The sequence below is a fragment of the Bufo bufo genome, chromosome 5, assembly GCF_905171765.1.
Source record: "Bufo bufo chromosome 5, aBufBuf1.1, whole genome shotgun sequence".
NCBI classification, from domain to species: Eukaryota; Metazoa; Chordata; class Amphibia; order Anura; family Bufonidae; genus Bufo; species Bufo bufo.
The window spans coordinates 293839393-293860761 of NC_053393.1; positions in this window are offsets into that span (position 1 = coordinate 293839393).

Consider the following 21369-nt stretch of genomic DNA (forward strand, 5'->3'; position numbering starts at 1 on the left):
CTGTGGATGGCACTATTTAGGGAGGGGGATCTGTGGATGGCACTATTTAGGGGAGGAGGATCTGTGGATGGCACTATTTAGGGGAGGGGGATCTGTGGATGGCACTATTTAGGGGAGGGGGATCTGTGGATGGCACTATTTAGGGGAGGGGGATCTGTGGGTGGCACTATTTAGGGGAGGGGCATCTGTGGATGGCACTATTTAGGGGAGGGGGATCTGTGGATGGCACTATTTAGGGGAGGGGGATCTGTTGATGGCACTATTTAGGGGAGAGGGATCTGTGGATGGCACTATTTAGGGGAGGGGGATCTGTGGATGGCACGGGGGGGGCCCATAAATTTTTTTTGCTATGGGGCCCATGCATTTCTAGCTACGCCCCTGTGCGTGGGTGAGATGTTATAACAATTCTTTACATATTTAGAGAAGACAAGATGGAGTCACATTTCTCTTCAATCTCTTAGAACCAAATTTCTTAGATAATATGGTTCTTACTCTTGCCCTTTTCCCTGTATACTGCCAGATATTTTCTATATCCTTCATGTGAGTTGTCTTCAGGATTAGGCAGCAGAGTCTCATAAAATGACATATTTTATACTCCTTTCATTATCAGTTTCCGTACACATGATATGATACATGTTGCAACTATTGCTATAACTATAATAATTATCAGAATAATGATTCCCAACTGTACAAGTGCCTGTTTCCAGTTAGTGAACCAGCCAAAATGCTGATCCCAAGGGTTATCAGTACCTGAGTTTCTTTTGAGCTCGATTGATAAATCCTCAAGTTTCTTTATTGTCAGTGTGACCTTACCATTAGGGCCGGTGTTGTTGGGTATGAACGTGCAGCAGGATGAGGGGTCCGTCAGTACCTTACAGACACCACCCCTTTCTGCAAGTATCATATCGAGTACCATGCGGTTTTGAAATGTCATAATGGAATCTGCCTGTAACTGTTCTGCTACACCCTGTAACACATCCCTGGTGTAGTTTACAAACTTTTGTTGATTATAGTAAATATAGATGATCCAGTCTACATTTTTGTTGATTGTTATGTGGGGAATTATGGATTCAAATCCTGCTGCCACCTGACCTCTGGCCTTGAATTCATCAGGGACCCCTCTTGGGACGCCTATTGCATCTATATACACATGAGGATCAAAACTACCCATGGGGAGTGATCTTTTGGTCCTTGTCACTCTTCCTACACTAGGGGTCTCTTGTTCACTAAATATGTGTATATTCATTATGGCTTTAGCAAGAGCACGTTCACCTTTCCAGGAACCCTCTAGTCTAGATCTTATCTTTCCATCCCCACAGATCCAATATACATCTCCAATCAAGTATACTTGATTCTGTGTGAGGGAGGTATCTGTTTCACTGTAAGTTGCACAGTATCCTTCAGGGAAATTACCCAGGGATCTTCCTTGATCTCCCCCTCTGTGGCAGGTATAGTTACCAGGATAGATATGTATACCTGCACCAGGGCGGGGAGTTTTTATGAGGAGTGGGTATTTTTTGCTTCCATTCTTCACATGCAGACTGGTTACTAGATGAATTTGAGAATAATTGCAAAAAACATTCCTCAACACTAGAGGGCAATATTAAGGGCACAGTACCTAGGCGAGGCTTAGCGATCCCACATATATAACAATTACTTTTATTTACTGAAGCTGCACTGTACTTCATCCATTCTAACCATAGGTTGGCATCAGAGAACCCAGTTTCTGTTGCCAGGGTATCCTCATAGGTAGGGTCAGAAATACCCAGTATGTTTCCTAGGGAATGTATATGGGTTTTTAGAGGGTATGTTTGTTTCTGAGGTTATGTCCATTCTGAGGGTTGACACATATCTCTTATTTCAAAGTGTTTTGTGACCATTGAAATCTCGGGAGGTCAGAGCTAACGGGAGGTCAGAGCTGTCTGCTCCCGTTAGTACCTCACTTTGTCCTTTTTCGAGGTCAGGACTGTCTGTCCCCGTTATTACCTCCTTTTGGGGTGCCTCCTTTACCAGTTTTACTCTGGTGGAGTGGATCCAAGTAGGTGCTTCTTCCGTGAGTGCTTCTTGACCCGACTGCTGTGCGGGTCGCGGCTACCACTGTAGTCGGTGGTCCGTCTGTGAAGTCTCCTGCAAATTTTTGTTTCTTTAATTTCTTTATTAGCACGATATCTCCCACTTGGAATGGGTTAGTTGGTTCCTGTGGAAGACAAGGAGATTTTTTCCTCAATTTCACTTAGGGCTTTAATCAATCTGGTTACATTGGTGTTAGGGGTGTTTCTCAAACATGTGATACACCTTCCCACATAATCTGACACTAACTGTTGAATGCCTGTAATATAGAAATTCTGTGCTAGCAGCATGTGTGTTGTTTGAATGCTGTTGTGTCCTACTCCATGAAAATGTGCAATGAACAGAGGGGAGCTGTGCTGTGGTATGCATGGTTTCCCCTCTTTGCAGATTAATCCTTTCCTAGGATTCTTCTGCAAGATTGGATAACACCAATCGGCCATTTCATCGTCAGTAGCTGAGGACTGGAGATCCACAAGCGTCTGAGTTAACTCAAGTGAAGGAGGTACTAAAGTCACCATTTGCAATGTGGCCAGGGCCATCAGTGCAGCCTTCTTGGCCTCCGTGTCTGCCAGGGCATTGCCTTGGGACACATGATGTTTACCACCAGTATGCGCCCTGCAGTGGACAATTGCAATCTGTGAGGGCAATCTTATGGCTTCTAAAAGTTGTATGACAAGTTGTGAAAGTGAGATGTGCTTACCATCAGCTGCAATGAATCCTCTCCTTTGTCAAATGACCCCGTGGTCCCAGACCACTTCATGTGCGTACCTGCCTTCAGTGTAAATGGTGACTGGCTTGCCTTCATGTAGTATGCATGCTCTCGTGAGTGCAATTAATTCTGCTGCTTGTGCAGATTGGTATGTGATTGGTCTGGCTTCCAGGTCAACATCGGGTAGCATAACAATAGCATATCCTGCATGATAAGTGTTGTCATGTGGTCTGCTGCAGGATCCATCAACAAAAACATCAGGAGCCCCTTCTACTGGTACAGATTGTAAATCAGAACGGGGTCATGTCTCATGTTGTATAGCGTGTATACAATCATGTGCCTCTGTCAAGTGATCCTCAGGTACTTTAATTCCTAATAAGGAATTCAAGATAGGTGCTGGACCTGAGGTGTGTGTTGCGTATTTGATTTGGAGGGAGGGATTGCTGAGGAGTAGAATCTCGTATCCAGATAGTCTTTGTGCGGACATGTGCTGTGTGTGTATGCCTTTGAGAAGGAAGGCCTACTACATCATGTGTGGTGTAAAGGATAGTCTCATGTCCCATTGTGAGTGGCGTTGCAAGCTCAACCATCATAGCACAGGCTGCAAGAGATCTCAGACAGGCCAGCATTCCTTGGACGGATGCCGGAACCACCTCTGAGAAAAAGGCACAAGGACGTAACTTGCCTCCGTGATATTGTGTCAGCACACCCGCCATGGTTTTACAATTTTGTCGAGCATATACGTGGAATGTGAGTTTGTAGTCAGGGAAGCCCAACCCTGGACTTGTCATTAAAGAACATTTCAAATAATCAAATGCATTAAACATTTCCTCCGACCACCTGATGAGATCTGGCATGTCTGCCAGAGTGGCTTGTCTCATTACATTGTCATAGTAGGAGCAATCAGGAATCCATTGTCTGCAGTAGTTTATCATACCAAGGAAAGATAACATTTCTTTCTTGGTGTGCGGGGTGACCAGGCCCGCAACAGACTGGACTCTTTCTGTGCTGATTCTCCTTTCTCCCTTTGTGAGAACAAAGCCCAAGTATTCAACTTGTTTTTTACACCATTGCATTTTCTTGCGTGACACCTTGTGTCCACATTCAGACAACCATTTCAACAAAGATAAACCATCTGTTACATTGGCCTACTCTGACACACTGCACAATAACTAATTATCCACGTATTGCAAAAGTACAGAACCCTGGGGGGGGGGGGGGGGTGCGATGGTTTTAAACTGGCTTGGAGGACAATGCTGTACACTACAGGTGAATCAGCATATCCCTGGGGCATCCTGCACCAGGTGAGTTGACGACCCTCAAAGGAAAAAGCAAAAATAGTCTGGTCTACTTGTCAACCGGGATAGAGAAGAAAGCATTTTGCAAGTCTATCACGCTGAAACAGACAGCATCTGCAGGGATGGATGAGATCAACTGAGAAATGTCTCGGCTGTCTCTGTTTACTCACGGTGTTGGCTCCTGAACTTTTGTAACTATGTGTGGGGGTCTGTATCTTTCTGATCTCAAAGCATCCCGCTGTCTCCTTCTCATATAAATGTTTCTCAAAGTCTTGTATTTTGTCTGAGGTCCATGAGAAAACACTCTGCTTTAACAGTCAACATGAGATTGTGAAGGAGAACTAGGCTGTCACTATTTGCAGTCTGCAGTCCCTAGTTGGGAGGGGGAAACTCACACTTAGATTTTCCTCCACCCACAGTAAGAAAATACCTCAAATGATAGAGTGATAGTATTACAGTGAGATATGTTCTTACACTTACCACCAGAACAATAGCTCTCACACAAACATATGAATCTTAACACTCTATGTATCTTATACTCTAAATATATATATGCGTCAAACCAAGGTAAGTCAGGTCTCTTTTACATGTACCACTGGTACTAAAAAATCTCTGTCAACAGTTAGATAAAGTAAATAGATCTCCCTGAGATCCTATGGTGTGTCCCTGACACAAAACAACTTACGGATAGATCTCCCTGAGACTCTATGCCGTGCGTGGCACTCCAAGTGCCGGCCTTATTCATGAAAGTACTCCAAGTACCTATTATAAACTCCCTGAGTCTATTTTTAAGGCTTAACAATGTAACCCGGATACATAATAAAAACTCACGGGTAGAGATGTGGCCAGTGCCCTCGGACCGGGCAGTGGATAAAAGGGATGTCTCTCTTACCGGACACGAGGATGGCCTTCTCTATCCCGGACAGAGCCCCCAAATTGAAAGGATTTGGATCTTTCTGGACCTCTTCGACAACCTTGGTTTGAGACACTGACGTCAGGAGAGATGTTTCTCAGTTGGCAATAACAGACACACACAGGTATCACTGAGAAACACTCTAACTTTATTATGCTATTGCTTGGCCTTATATAGGCAGTAGAAAAGTTTGCAAAACAGCGTTAAACCAATCATAAAGATAAACATTGGTGCTTATACAGATACTACCGGAACATTTTTATATGGTATGTGTACATGCAGTAAGTAAAAATAATAGGATTTAATCAGTCACATATAAGAATGTACGCAGTTGTGCCGAATGACCCTGAATAAGGCAAGAACGTTTGTTCTAGTTCTAGGAGATTCTCAGAATCTGTCCTGAGACAGATAAGCAAACCTAACTCACAGCGGGGGAAGGTGAAACAGTGTGTGGGTGATATGTTATAACAATTCTTTACATATTTAGAGAAGACAAGATGGAGTCACATTTCTCTTCACAGACTAACAAAGCTTCACTATCAGATGGAGGATAATCCACCCAGCTGAGACTGCTGGCTGGGTTTTTATCCCAAACCCGGCCTGGAACGTGGAGAACAGCCACCCACCCTGCACTTTGGCTGCTCCCAGTAAGAGCCGGCCCGGATCGGCTTTACAGCCACACTAAATAACCAATAGTGTCAGTCAGCACTAGCTGCCGCTGACACTTACAATTACCGGCTCTTACCTCACCGAGGCCAGGAACCTCGGTGACACATCTTCCGTCAATGACAGCCCCTTGCGCTTTCCTACAATATATATATAGTCCAAAAAAGAGAGAAGCACTCCAGGATAATGTGGAAAATAGTGCTTTATTCACCCATTGGTGACACAACGTTTCGGCTCCAACATGAAGCCTTTCTCAAGCAATGTGAACAGGACATTCAAAACATTATATAGCCAAAGGAAATGACATCACAGTGTCATGTGATCACACATCTCAAGGAAAACATTAACCCTTGCTGTGATAAATTGCAGAATCAATATACACAACCATACTAAAAACAGTATAAAGTGTTCAAAATATACATAATTATACGTGAGAACTGTGCAAAGATGCTTATAAAGTGCATGATGACCAACAATGATCACAATAAATATACACAATTGATATATGCATTAATATATAGTGCATGAAATGACTTATGATACAAAGTGCGTGTGTGCAACTGATGGATGTGATGGATGGAAACACATAGTAGAGGGCGTGGGCACAGACACACTAACCAGCAAAAGAACAATCTCCATCTCATGCTCAATGCCGGACATAGCAGCATGAGGGTATGCTATTTCCGGCATTGAGCATGAGATGGGCATTGTTCTTTTGCTGGTTAGTGTGTCTGTGCCCACACTCTCTACTATGTGTTTCCATCCATCACATCCATCAGCTGAACACACACACTTTGTATCATTAGTCATTTCATGCACTATATATTAATGCATACAGTTGTGTTCAAAATTATTCAACCCCCAATGCTGTAAAGGGTTTTAGGGAATTTAGTGTATATTTGTAATTGTGTTCAGAATGAAATCTTACAAGGACTTTTTAAAGAACCAAATGCAACTAAAATGACATCAATTTTTTTTGTAATACATTATTAAATGTTTTTTTTTTTTGTGATTTCTTCATTGACACAATTATTCAACCCCTTAAAGACTATCACTCTTAAGAACAGAGGTTCATTCAAGTGTTTTCGATCAGGTATTGAAAACACCTGTGGATGTCAAGGAGCAGCAATCAAGAATAATAAGCACCAATTAGGCAGATTTAAAAGGACTGTGATACTCAGCTCCTTCTAGACATTTACTGGTGTGTTTACAAACATGGTGAAGTCAAGAGAATGGTCCAGGAAAACAAGAGAAGAGGTGATTTCTCTTCACAGGAAGGGCAATGGCTATAAGAAGATTGCAAAGATGTTAAACATACCAAGAGACACCATAGGAAGCATCATTCGCAAATTCAAGGCAAAGGGCACTGTTGAAACGCTACCTGGTCGTGGCAGAAAGAAGATGCTGACTTCGACTGCTGTGCGCTACCTGAAGCGCAAAGTGGAGAAAAGTCCCCGTGTGACTGCTGAGGAACTGAAAAAAGATTTGTCAGATGTGGGTACTGAAGTTTCAGCTCAGACAATAAGGCGCACACTGCGTAATGAAGGCCTCCATGCCAGAACTCCCAGGCGCACCCCCTTGCTGTCTCCAAAGAATAAGAAGAGTCGACTGCAGTATGATGAAACAAAATTAGAACTGTTTGGGCCCATGGATCAACAGTATATTTGGAGGAGGAAGAACAAGGCCTATGAAGAAAAGAACACCTTGCCTACTGTGAAGCATGGCGGGGGGGGGGGGTCAATCATGCTTTGGGGCTGTTTTGCTTCTACAGGTACAGGGAAGCTTCAGCGTGTGCAAGGTACCATGAATTCTCTTCAGTACCAGGAGATATTGGAGGAAAATGTGATGCAGTCCGTCACACACCTGAGGCTTGGGAGACGTTGGACCTTTCAACAGGACAATGATCCCAAGCATACCTCCAAGTCCACCAGAGCATGGTTGCAGATTAAAGGCTGGAACATTTTGAAGTGGCCATCGCAGTCACCAGACTTAAATCCGATTGAGAACCTCTGGTGGGACTTAAAGAAAGCAGTTGCAGCGCGCAAGCCTAAGAATGTGACTGAACTGGAGGCTTTTGCCCATGAAGAATGGGCGAAGATACCCGTAGATCGCTGCAAGACACTTGTGTCAAGCTATGCTTCACGTTTAAAAGCTGTTTTAACTGGAAAAGGATGTTGTACTAAGTACTAAGATTGAATGTCACTTGGGGGTTGAATAAAATTGATAATGATGTGAGCACAGAAAAGACATTTGTGGTTATTTCATTATAAATGTTATGTTATATTTGTCTGACTTACAAGTGCCTCTTTGATTTAATTGTAAACAAGATGACTGAAATGATCAAAATCAATGTCAAACTGGCCAAAACACTGAATTTCAGTGGGGTTTGAATAATTTTGAACACAACTGTATATAAATTCTGTATATTTATTGTGATCATTGTTGGTCATCATGCACTTTATAAGTATCTTTGCACAGTTCTCACTTATAATTATGTATATTTTGAACACTTTATACTGATTTTAGTATGGTTGTGTATATTGATTCTGCAATTTATCAGTTATCACAGCAAGGGTTAATGTTTTCCTTGAGATGTGTGATCACATGACACTGTGATGTCATTTCCTTTGGCTATATAATGTTTTGAATGTTGGAGCCGAAATGTTGCGTCACCAATGGGTGAATAAACCACTATTTTCCACATTATCCTGGAGTGTTGCTCTATTTTTTGGACTGGATTTTTTTGGTAAGCTTTCCCTTTTGAGCTTGCACCTGCAGTATTGTTTATAGGTTGGTGCTGCCTTACTTTTCCTATTGTATGTACAGTTGCAAGAAAAAGTATGTGAACTCTTTGGAATGATATGGATTTCTGCACAAATTGGTCATAAAATGTGATCTGATCTTGATCTAAGTCACAACAATAGACAATCACAGTCTGCTTAAACTAATAACACACAAAGAATTAAATGTCACCATGTTTTTATTGAACACACCATGTAAACATTCACAGTTCAGGTGGAAAAAGTATGTGAACCTCTAGACTAATGACATCTCCAAGAGCTAATTGGAGTGAGGTGTCAGTCGACTAGAGTCCAATCAATAAGATGAGATTGGAGGTGTTCGTTACAGCTGCCCTGCCCTATAAAAAACACACACCAGTTCTGGGTTTGCTTTTCACAAGAAGCATTACCTGGTGAATGATGCCTCACACAAAAGAGCTCTCAGAAGACCTACGATTAAGAATTGTTGACTTGCATAAAGCTGGAAAGGGTTATAAAAGTATCTCCAAAAGCCTTGCTGTTTATCAGTCCATGGTAAGACAAATTGTCTATAAATGGAGAAAGTTCAGCACTGCTGCTACTCTCCCTGGGAGTGGCCATCCTGTAAAGATGACTGCAAGAGCACAGTACAGACTGCTCAACGAGGTGAAGAAGAATCCTAGAGTGTCAGCTAAAGACTTACAAAAGTCTCTGGATCTATGATACGTAAAACACTAAACAAGAACGGATTTTATGGGAGGATACCAAACAGGAAGCCACTGCTGTCTAAAAAAAAACATTGCTGCACATTTACAGTTTGCACAAGAGCACCTGGCTGTTCCACAGCAGTACTGGCAAAATATTCTGTGGACAGATGAAACCAAAGTTGAGTTGTTTGGAAGAAACACAAAACACTATGTGTGGAGAAAAAGAGGCACAGCACACCAACATCAAAACCTCATCCCAACTGTGAAGTATGGTGGCTTTGCTGCGTCAGGGTCTGGACGGATTGCTATCATCGAAGGAAAAATGAATTCCCAAGTTTATCAAGACATTTTGCAGGAAAACTTAAGGCCATCTGTCCACCAGCTGAAGCTCAACAGAAGATGGGTGTTGCAACAGGACAACGACACAAAGCGTAGAAGTAAATCAACAACAGAATGGCTTAAACAGAAGAAAATACACCTTCTGGAGTGGCCCAGTCAGAGTCCTGACCTCAACCCGGTCTCAAAACATTTTCTTGACAAGAAACATGTGGAAAGGGACCTTAAATGTTATATAATTGATCATATACCTATGCCAAGACGAGGAGGTAATAGATCCACTCTGTTGAAGAAAAAAAGAACTAGAGTGGATCTATACACTTAATTCACTTAAACCAAATGGTCTCAATGCAAAATACAATATAGGATTGGTTAGATAGGATTGTGGCTTGCCCCTGTTTCCTCCACATTTTGGTCCGATCATTGATGCTATTCTGTGTTGGGTAGTTAGTATTTGGACCATTATTGTCTTTTATTGCCCATATAATAAAAAAAAATTCTTTTCCTTTTTTCTTTTTTCAGATATGCCGATGATGAAGGACATGATGAAATTACACTGCTCTGATGTCCTTGCGATTTCCTTACATATAAGAGAGAGATATATTGTATTAGATTGTATGTTCCCGGATTGTGTAGACATGACATAATTGGATCTGAGTGGCACATCTTTCGTTGATATGATTTTTCATAGTATGCATGATATGGAGGAGATCCCTCCTGGGCTCCGCGATGATACATTGTGACAGTGGTAATGGACGCGGCATATACATGCAGGCGTCCATGCGACTTTCTTGGTGTTATGCGGTAAATTGTTTTCTTGATTCGACAATGTATAGCCCAAGTGTATGCTAACATAAATCGAAGTGGCCTTTTTCTCGAGATCTGGACTTACGCGATATTCCGGTTAATGTGCTGGGACTCGTGCTGTCACTTGACCTCTTTTAAGATGGCCGCTTGGTGTGTTGGATTGATCTGCGCATACTCGATTGGATCCTCCTTCGTCACAATGACGTATTGGTTGTACGCAATCCGGGGCATGCGTAGTAGGTTTGAATGCACGCCAAAGCCGACATTGGCACATCTGTGAGATCGCGGCACATTGGGTCAGCGTTTTCTTACTTATGTTATTCATCATCGACATCACTGTTTAATGCACGCGTCACTTTTTAACCACTTTATTCATGTAAGATTAAGAAGCTCTGGAAGCTATTTAAATGAATATATTTTACACATTTACATGTATGTTATAAGTATTTTCACGGATCATGTTTGCAACAATTGGAATATATTTATTGACACTATTATGTAATTTTTGTGATCAAGTTATGTTTTTAATCATTGTATTTGGATGTCAATGAGTTAGTGCACTAATTATGTATTTGACACGTGATATGACGTAATTAATTATGGGTGTGTGTATATATATTGTTAATTGTGTCCTGTTACTTTGCTTGAGAAAGGCTCGGATACAGAGCCGAAACGTCGCCATTGCCACTGAGGTGATTAAAGTATTTTTTTAATTTTATTTTTGGAGTGCTGCTTTTTTCCTATTTATTTCATATATATATATATATATATATATATATATATATATATATACACAGTACAGACCAAAAGTTTGGACACACTTTCTCATTCAATAAGTTTTCTTTATTTTCATGACTATGAAAATTGTAGATTCACACTGAAGGCATCAAAACTATGAATTAACACATGTGAAATTATATACATAACAACTGAAAATATGTCAAATTCTAGGTTCTTCAAAGTAGCCACCTTTTGCTTTGATTACTGCTTTGCACACTCTTGGCATTCTCTTGATGAGCTTCAAGAGGTAGACCCCTGAAATGGTTTTCACTTCACAGGTGTGCCCTGTCAGGTTTAACCACCTCCGGATCGCTGTATGCACAGACGCGTCCTGGAGGTGGTTGTTTCATTCCGAGTGGACGCGCCGGCGCGTCCTCTCGCGAGACGCGAGATTTCGGTCACAGCCGGCCCGCGCATGCGCATCGCGGGCCGGCAAAAGTTTGAGGAGAATTGCATCAGCAACCTGCAAGCCAATGATCGTCGCTGGCAGGTTGCTGATTTTTAAAAAATCGAATCACAAGCCAGATAACAGATCATATTAGTAAATATTATCTGTTATATGGCTTCTCTGCTCCTGTGCTGGTCCTTTTCGTCGGTTGGATCCAGCACAGGAGCAGACTGAACTGTGAGTACACCAAACACTACACCTTAGCCCCAGATCACCCCCCTGCACCCCAATTAACCCTTTGATCACCCCTTTGATCGCCCCTGTCAATCACTAGTGAAAGGAAAAAAAGTGATCAGTGTAAACTGTCACTTTTTTTTTTTCACTTGTATTGACTGATAGGTTTTAGGGATAGTTTAGGCCCCTTGGTTAGGTAGTTAGCGTCAGTTAGCGCCCACCCCACCGCACCGCAGTCACTTTTATTCGCTGATTAGCGTATCGCTAATCAGCATTTGTACTTTTATAGTATCTGTAAGTGATCAAAACTGATCACGGTCAGATCTATAATAGTATTAGTGTCACTTTAGTTCGCCCTCCACCCAAAACGCAGTGCAGGCCTGATCGGTCGCCCCCAACACGTGCGTTCACCCACACCCGCCCCACCGCAGTGACAAAAAATTATTATTTTTTGATCACTGCACATTCACTTTACACGCACTGCGGCGATAAAAAAATCAGTTTTGATATTTTTTATCAACCGCAGCGGCCTCCGGTACTTCGCTAGCCTCCCCTTTGTAAGACAGGTTTGCTTTTTTTCTTGGGTAGTCTCAGGGAATACCCCTAAATTTAGTAGTCCAAAATGTCAAACAGGGGGTATTCTTCTGAAGAGGCCTACAGGATTCTGACCCAGTCGGATGAGGAGTGGGAACCCTCATCTGACGAATCTAGCGGGTCAGAATATGAACCTGTGGAAAGCAGTGGCTCTCTGACCCAAAGTTCGGACGAGGAGGTGGAGGTCCCTGGCAGCACCAGGCGTACCCGGCCCCGTGTCGCTAGACCACAGGTTACGCAGGATCCGTTTCAAGAGCAGCAGAGTGGGGCTGTCGCTGCTGGATCACGTGGTGAGGCATACACCAGCAGCGCAGCCCTTCCTGGACCTAGTACCAGCACTGCCGTACAACATGGTGAAGTAGCGAGCACCAGAAGGGCAGTTGAAGCTGGTACGGTGGCACGTGCAGTAGTTACCCCGTCGCAGCCACCGCGCAGACAGGCCCGTAGACACCCTAGAGTCCCTGAGGTGCTGGAAAACCCTGATTGGCAGTCACCAACTTCAGCCGCACCTGTAGTTCCCCCTTTCACCGCCCAGTCTGGAGTTCGGGTTGAGACGGCTCAAATCGGTTCGGCCCTGGGATTTTTTGAGCTGTTCTTGACTGCGGAGCTCTTGGACTTAGTCGTGGCAGAGACCAACCAGTATGCCACACAATTTATAACCGCAAACCCCGAAAGCTATTATGCCCAGCCTTTCCGGTGGAAACCAGTCCAAGTTTCCGAACTTAAAATTTTTCTGGGCCTTCTCCTCAACATGGGCCTGACAAAAAAACATGAATTGCGGTCATATTGGTCCACGAACCCAATTCATCACATGCCCATGTTCTCTGCTGCTATGTCCAGGACACGATTTGAGACCATCCTGCGTTTTCTGCATTTTAGCGACAACACCACCTCCCGTCCCAGAGGCCACCCAGCTTTTGACCGGCTCCACAAAATTCGGCCCCTCATAGACCATTTCAACCAGAAATTTGCAGATTTGTATACCCCTGAGCAAAACATCTGCGTAGACGAGTCCCTAATACATTTTACCGGGCGCCTTGGCTTCAAACAATACATCCCAAGCAAGCGTGCCCGGTATGGGGTCAAATTGTATAAGCTCTGTGAAAGGGCCACAGGCTATACCCACAAATTTCGGATCTATGAGGGAAAAGATCAGACCCTGGAGCCGGTCGGTTGCCCTGACTACCTGGGGAGCAGTGGGAAGACAGTCTGGGACTTGGTGTCACCCTTATTCGGCAAGGGGTACCATCTTTATGTGGACAATTTTTACACAAGTGTGGCCCTCTTTAGGCATTTGTTTCTAGAACGGATTTGCGCCTGTGGCACCGCGCAAACTAGTCGCGTGGGCTTCCCCCAACGGCTTGTAACCACACGTCTTGCAAGGGGGGAGAGGGCTGCCTTGTGTAACGAAGAACTGCTTGCGGTGAAATGGAGAGACAAGCGTGACGTTTACATGCTCTCCTCCATTCACGCAGACACGACAATCCAAATTGAAAGGGCAACCCGTGTCATTGAAAAGCCCCTCTCAGTCCACGACTATAATGCGCTCATGGGAGGGGTGGACTTCAATGACCAGATGTTGGCTCCCTATTTAGTTTCCCGCAGAACCAGACGCTGGTATAAGAAGGTGTCTGTATATTTAATTCAATTGGCGCTGTACAATAGTTTTGTTCTCTACAGTAAAGCTGGGAGAACAGGATCCTTCCTCAAATTCCAGGAAGAGATCATCGCGAACCTCCTTTACCCAGGAGGTTCCGTGGCCCCATCCACCAGTGTAGTTAGACGTCTACACGAGCGACATTTCCCCAGTGTCGTTGCTGGTACCTCAACCCAACCGCCACCCCGAAAAAAATGTCGTGTCTGTAGCAGGAGTGGAATAAGGCGTGACACCCGCTATTTCTGTCCTGACTGCCCTGACCACCCTGCCCTATGCTTAGGTGAGTGTTTCCGGAAGTACCACACACAGGTACACCTAGCATAGGGATTGCATCTCACAGGACAGGCACACAGGGCTATTAGGGCCCTTTCTCTCACAGCTGCTGCAAACGTCTCCTTTCACCTGGGATAAAGTGCATAACGTACTTCGCCACATCTTTGGGCGATTTGCGCTTTGCACATTGTCCCATGGGGAAGGAGAGGTTTGTTCTATAAAGGTAAAAAAAACTAAACAAAAAAAAAATTACCGGTAAGTAAAAAAGTTTAAAAAGTTTAAAAAAAGTTAATATGTTCTGTTCTAAAGTTAATAAAGTTATTGCTTTGCGGCCTGGTTTTTTCTTTTTTGTTTTGTTTTTTTTACCTTCCAGGTGGACCAACCGATCGACTAGCTGCAGCACTGATGTGCATTCGGACAGAAGCATTGCGCTGCTGTCAGATTACACGCAAGTCGGTGTATGTGGCGCTGCAAGACGAGATTTCTCCTCTTCAGTAAAAGATATGTTTGCCGAGGCATATGAGCTGAGGAGGTGGCGGTGTTCATATACTTTGGCAAACACTTTGTATATATAAAAAAAAAAAATCCCGGCAATGATTTATTCATCCACATCGATTGATGTGAATGGAGAAATCGGGTTTGCCAGGGCATACGAGCTGAAGTGGGTATGGATGTTGGGCGGAGCTCCTATGTCCTGGCAGATGCCTTTCCCCTCCTTTTTCTTTTTTTGGCAGAGATTTTTTCATCCACATTGATCGATGCGAATGAAGAAATCTGTGCCGTTCATTTTTTTCTTTCAGCCCTGAGGTTGAACGGAAAAAAAAAATCTCATTACCTGTATGCTCAATATAAGGAGAATAGCAGAAACTCCTAATGCTGGGCATACATGTAATGATTGCGGAGACCCTCAAATGCCAGGGCAGTACAAACACCCCACAAATGACCCCATTTTGGAAAGAAAACACCCCAAGGTATTCGCTGAGGGGCATATTGAGTCCATGAAAGATTGAAATTTTTGTCCCAAGTTAGCGGAAAGGGAGACTTTGTGAGAACAAAATCAAAAAAATCAATTTCCGCTAACTTGTGCCAAAATTTTTTTTTTTCTATGAACTCGCCATGCCCCTCATTGAATACCTTGGGGTGTCTTCTTTCCAAAATGGGGTCACATGTGGGGTATTTATACTGCCCTGGCATTTTAGGGGCCCCAAAGTGTGAGAAGAAGTCTGGTATCCAAATGTCTAAAAATGCCCTCCTAAAAGGAATTTGGGCACCTTTGCCCACCTAGGCTGCAAAAAAGTGTCACACATCTGGTATCTCTGTATTCAGGAGAAGTTGAGGAATGTGTTTTGGGGTGTCTTTTTACATATACCCATGCTGGGTGAGATAAATATCTTGGTCAAATGCCAACTTTGTATAAAAAAATGGGAAAAGTTGTCTTTTGCCAAGATATTTCTCTCACCCAGCATGGGTATATGTAAAATGACACCACAAAACACATTCCCAACCTTCTCCTGAGTACGGAGATACCAGATGTGTGACACTTTTTTGCAGCCTAGGTGGGCAAAGGGGCCCACATTCCAAAGAGCACCTTTCGGATTTCACAGGTCATTTACCTACTTACCACACATTAGGGCCCCTGGAAAATGCCAGGGCAGTATAACTACCCCACAAGTGACCCCATTTTGGAAAGAAGACACCCCAAGGTATTCCGTGAGGGGCATGGCGAGTTCCTAGAATTTTTTATTTTTTGTCACAAGTTAGTGGAAAATGATGATTTTTTTTTTTTTTTTTTTCATACAAAGTCTCATATTCCACTAACTTGTGACAAAAAATAAAAACTTCCATGAACTCACTATGCCCATCAGCGAATACCTTGGGGTCTCTTCTTTCCAAAATGGGGTCACTTGTGGGGTAGTTATACTGCCCTGGCATTCTAGGGGCCCAAATGTGTGGTAAGGAGTTTGAAATCAAATTCAGTAAAAAATGACCTGTGAAATCCGAAAGGTGCTCTTTGGAATATGGGCCCCTTTGCCCACCTAGGCTGCAAAAAAGTGTCACACATCTGGTATCTCTGTATTCAGGAGAAGTTGAGGAATGTGTTTTGGGGTGTCTTTTTACATATACCCATGCTGGGTGAGATAAATATCTTGGTCAAATGCCAACTTTGTATAAAAAAATGGGAAAAGTTGTCTTTTGCCAAGATATTTCTCTCACCCAGCATGGGTATATGTAAAATGACACCCCAAAACACATTCCCCACCTTCTCCTGAGTACGGAGATACCAGATGTGTGACACTTTTTTGCAGCCTAGGTGGGCAAAGGGGCCCATATTCCAAAGAGCACCTTTCGGATTTCACAGGTCATTTTTTACAGAATTTGATTTCAAACTCCTTACCACACATTTGGGCCCCTAGAATGCCAGGGCAGTATAACTACCCCACAAGTGACCCCATTTTGGAAAGAAGAGACCCCCAAGGTATTTCGTGATGGGCATAGTGAGTTCATAGAACTTTTTATTTTTTGTCACAAGTTAGTGGAATATGAGACTTTGTAAGAAAAAAAAAAAATCATCATTTTCCGCTAACTTGTGACAAAAAATAAAAAGTTCTATGAACTCACTATGCCCATCAGCAAATACCTTAGGGTGTGTACTTTCCGAAATGGGGTCATTTGTGGGGTGTTTGTACTGTCTGGGCATTGTAGAACCTCAGGAAACATGACAGGTGCTCAGAAAGTCAGAGCTGCTTCAAAAAGCGGAAATTCACATTTTTGTACCATAGTTTGTAAACGCTATAACTTTTACCCAAACCATTTTTTTTTTTACCCAAACATTTTTTTTTTATCAAAGACATGTAGAACAATAAATTTAGAGCAAAATTTATATATGGATGTCGTTTTTTTTGCAAAATTTTACAACTGAAAGTGAAAAATGTCATTTTTTTGCAAAAAAATCGTTAAATTTCGATTAATACCAAAAAAAGTAAAAATGTCAGCAGCAATGAAATACCACCAAATGAAAGCTCTATTAGTGAGAAGAAAAGGAGGTAAAATTCATTTGGGTGGTAAGTTGCATGACCGAGCAATAAACGGTGAAAGTAGTGTAGGTCAGAAGTGTAAAAAGTGGCCTGGTCTTTCAGGGTGTTTAAGCACTGGGGGCTGAGGTGGTTAATAAGTGGGATTTCTTGCCTTATAAATAGGGTTGGGGCCATCAGTTGCGTTGAGGAGAAGTCAGGTGGATACACAGCTGATAGTCCTACTGAATAGACTGATAGAATTGGTATTATGGCAAGAAAAAAGCAGCTAAGTAAAGAAAAACGAGTGGCCATCATTACTTTAAGAAATGAAGGTCAGTCAGTCAGCCAAAAAATTGGGAAAACTGAAAGTAAGGGCTATTTGACCATGAAGGAGAGTGATGGGGTGCTGCGCCAGATGACCTGGCCTCCACAGTCACCGGACCTGAACCCATTCCAGATGGTTTGGGGTGAGCTGGACCGCAGAGTGAAGGCAAAAGGGCCAACAAGTGCTAAGCATCTCTGGGAACTCCTTCAAGACTGTTGGAAGACCATTTCAGGGGACTACCTCTTGAAGCTCATCAAGAGAATGCCAAGAGTGTGCAAAGCAGTAATCAAAGCAAAAGGTGACTACTTTGAAGAACCTAGAATATGACATATTTTCAGTTGTTTCACACTTGTTTGTTATGTATACAGGGTGGGCCATTTATATGGATACACCTTAATAAAATGGGAATGGTTGGTGATATTAACTTCCTGTTTGTGGCACATTAGTATATGTGAGGGGGGAAACTTTTCAAGATGGGTGGTGACCATGGCGGCCATTTTGAAGTTGGCCATTTTGAATCCAACTTTTGTTTTTTCAATAGGAAGAGGGTCATGTGACTCATCAAACTTATTGGGAATTTCACACAAAAAAACAATGGTGTGCTTGGTTTTAACGTAACTTTATTCTTTCATGAGTTATTTACAAGTTTCTCTTTGTTTACAGCCATTGACATGTCGCCGAGGTTAACACGTGAGGAGCGGATAGAAATTGTGTTGATGTCTGGTGAACGCAGTAACCGGGTCATTGCAGCAGATTTCAATGCAAGACGCAAGACACCCTACGAGACCACCCATCTCCCATGCTACAGTTAGCAAACTGCTTGCTAAGTTTCGTGAAACTGGTTCAGTGTTGGATTTGCCAAAATGTGGACGCATGAAATCTGTCTCTAAGGAAGAAACATCAGTGGCTGTCCTAGCTTCATTCAGCAAGAGCCCACAGCGTAGCACTCGCCGCATGTCACTGGAGAGAGGGATTAGTTGAACATCCCTTCGGCGGATATTAGCTACTCACAAATGGCACCCTTACAAACTCCATCTACTGCAGCATCTCAACGAGGATGACCCAGATCGGCACACTGAATTTGCAGAATGGGCAAAACAAAAATTGGAACAGGACCCTCAGTTTATGCAGAAGATTTTGTTCAGTGATGAGGCAAACATTTATGTGAATGGCGAAGTTAACAAACAAAACCACTGCTTATTGGTCTGACACTAACCCACATTGGATAGATCCCTCCAAGACTGTTGGAACAAAAAAATTGATGGTATGGTGTGGTATATGGGGTACAAAGATAGTGGGGCCATTCTTCATCAATCGAAACCTCAAGGCCACTGGATATGCAAAATTGCTACATGATGATGTGTTTCCCTCTTTATGCACTGAAGCTGGCACGTTCCCTGAGTTTTTCCAGCAAAATAATGCACCACCACATTATGGGTGTCAGGTCCGAGCATTCCTAGATGAACAGTTTCCTGGAAAGTGGATTGGTCGTCGTAGGCCAGTTGAATGGCCCCAAGGTCTCCCGATCTGACCCCCTTAGACTTTTATCTTTGGGGTCATCTGAAGGCAATTTTCTATGCTGTGAAGATACGAGATGTGCAGCACCTGAAACTACGGATACTGGAAGCCTGTGCTAGCATTTCTCCTGCGGTGTTGCTATCAGTGTGTGAAGAGTGGGAGAAGAGGGTTGCATTGACAATCCAACACAATGGGCAGCACATTGAACACATTTTATAAGTGGTCAGAAACTTGTAAATAACTCATTAAAGAATAAAGTTACATTAAAACCAAGCACACCATTGTTTTTCTTCTGAAATTCCCAATAAGTTTGATGTGTCACATAACCCTCTTCCTATTAAAAAAAACTAAAGTTGGATTTAAAATGTCCGACTTCAAAATGGCCGCCATGGTCACAACCCATCTTGAAAAGTTTCCCTTCTCACATATACTAATGTGCCACAAACAGGAAGTTAATATCACCAACCATATCCATTTTATTAAGGTGTATCCATATAAATGGCCCACCCTATATAATTCCACATGTGTTAATTCATAGTTTTGATGCCTTCATAGTCATGAAAATAAAGAAAACTCTTTGAATGAGAAGGTGTGTCTAAACTTTTGGTCTGTACTGTATATATATATATATATAATTGTAGGAAGGCGCAAGGGGCCGTCATTGATGGAAGGTATGTGTGACCGAGTTTCCTGGCCTCGGTGAGGTAAGAGCCGGTAGTTTTAAGTGTCAGCGGCAGCTAGTGCTGATTGACACTGTTTGTTGTTAGTATGGCTGTAAAGCCGGTCCGGGCCGGCTCTTACTGGGAGTAGCCAAAGTGCTGGGTGGGTGGCTTCTCCTCACACTCCAGGCCGGGTCTTTATTGACCTATATAAAACCCAGCCAGCAGTCTCAGCTGTGTGTGGATGATCCTCCATCTGATAGGGAAGCTGTGGAGACTCTGTTTTGGGATCTGTGAATTGGTGCCGTGCTAAAGGCTTGAAAGCCGCATGCTGGAAAACAGGCACCTAAAGCCTGCTGTGGACGGCTGGTGGAAAGACTGCTAACCAGGTGAAGATTTTGTTCTATGGACATTGCATGGTGTGAACAAACACCAAGACTGTGAACGGTCATTTTGTGTTCCCTTATGTGTGAATAAACACCAAACTGTTTAAGTTAAAGACTTTGTGATTGCCTCTATACTGCGTTCGCTAGCCTGTCTACCAGAGAAAAACCCCACAATTGGTGGAGGATGCGTGCAAATGCAGTGAGGAAGTCCTGAAGGCCGAAAAGTTTTTTGTTTTTCCCTGGCACAAGTGCATGTCCTATATTAAGCCGGCAAGGTTACGACCCGTGTCCCCTGACAAAATGGAGGCAGTCGTGAAAGCCCTCGTGGAGGCTAATTTGCAGCAGCGGGAGGCTAATAAGCAGCAGCAGGAAACTAACCAGCTGCTATTACAACATGTAATGGCGTTGCAAGCAGCCGGAGCATCCCAGAACGTCCACGATGCCCGGAAAGTTGTCCGTGTGGCAATCCCTAAGATGTCCCCCTCGGATGACGTTGAGACCTATCTGGCGATGTTCGAAAAGGTGGCCGTGAGGGAGAAGTTACCCCCAGACCAGTGGGCTGAGGTTGTCGCTCCGTTCCTGGCGTCTGGACCCCAGCAAGTGTTTTTTGATCTTCCCGATGGTCAAGCGGCAGACTACCCGACCATAAAAGGTGAGATCCTGGCGAGACTGGGGGTGAATGTATTGGTCTGGGCTCAGCGGGTGCACCAGTGGGAATTTAACTCAGCTGAACCCGCCAGAACACAATATTATGACCTGCTACACCGATTGCAGGAATGGATTCAGCCTGACATATTGACTCCCACTGCTATGCTGGACCGTCTGTTGGCGGATGTGTTTTGGAGGGCTTTACCGTATCCTCTTTACCGTAGCCTTTTTGATTCCAGAGGGGAAGCAAACCAGGCTGGTGCAGTGAGCTGCATTTATATTAATATAAGCAGATATATAACGCGAGTTTGACCGCGACGCGTGGTTGATTAAGTGTGGTTGCGTAAGTGTGTGACTTAAGATTAAGTGACTTTAGATTCAGGGACTTCGGAGGGGGACTGCAATTAGCCTGTATATTATTACTACATTGTATTGTATTTTTTTCTTTTGTGGTGTAATCCCCATTTAGTATGTGTTGCACAATTGACAACGCAGTCCAGTGCACATCTTGCATGATGTATGCAGTCCTGGAACAGCCGTTCCAGGGTGAATTTTTTTGTTCAAGATGTGAGCAAATTACCCGTTTGGAATCGCTAATCGAGTCTCTAAATGGGCAAGTTGCAACACT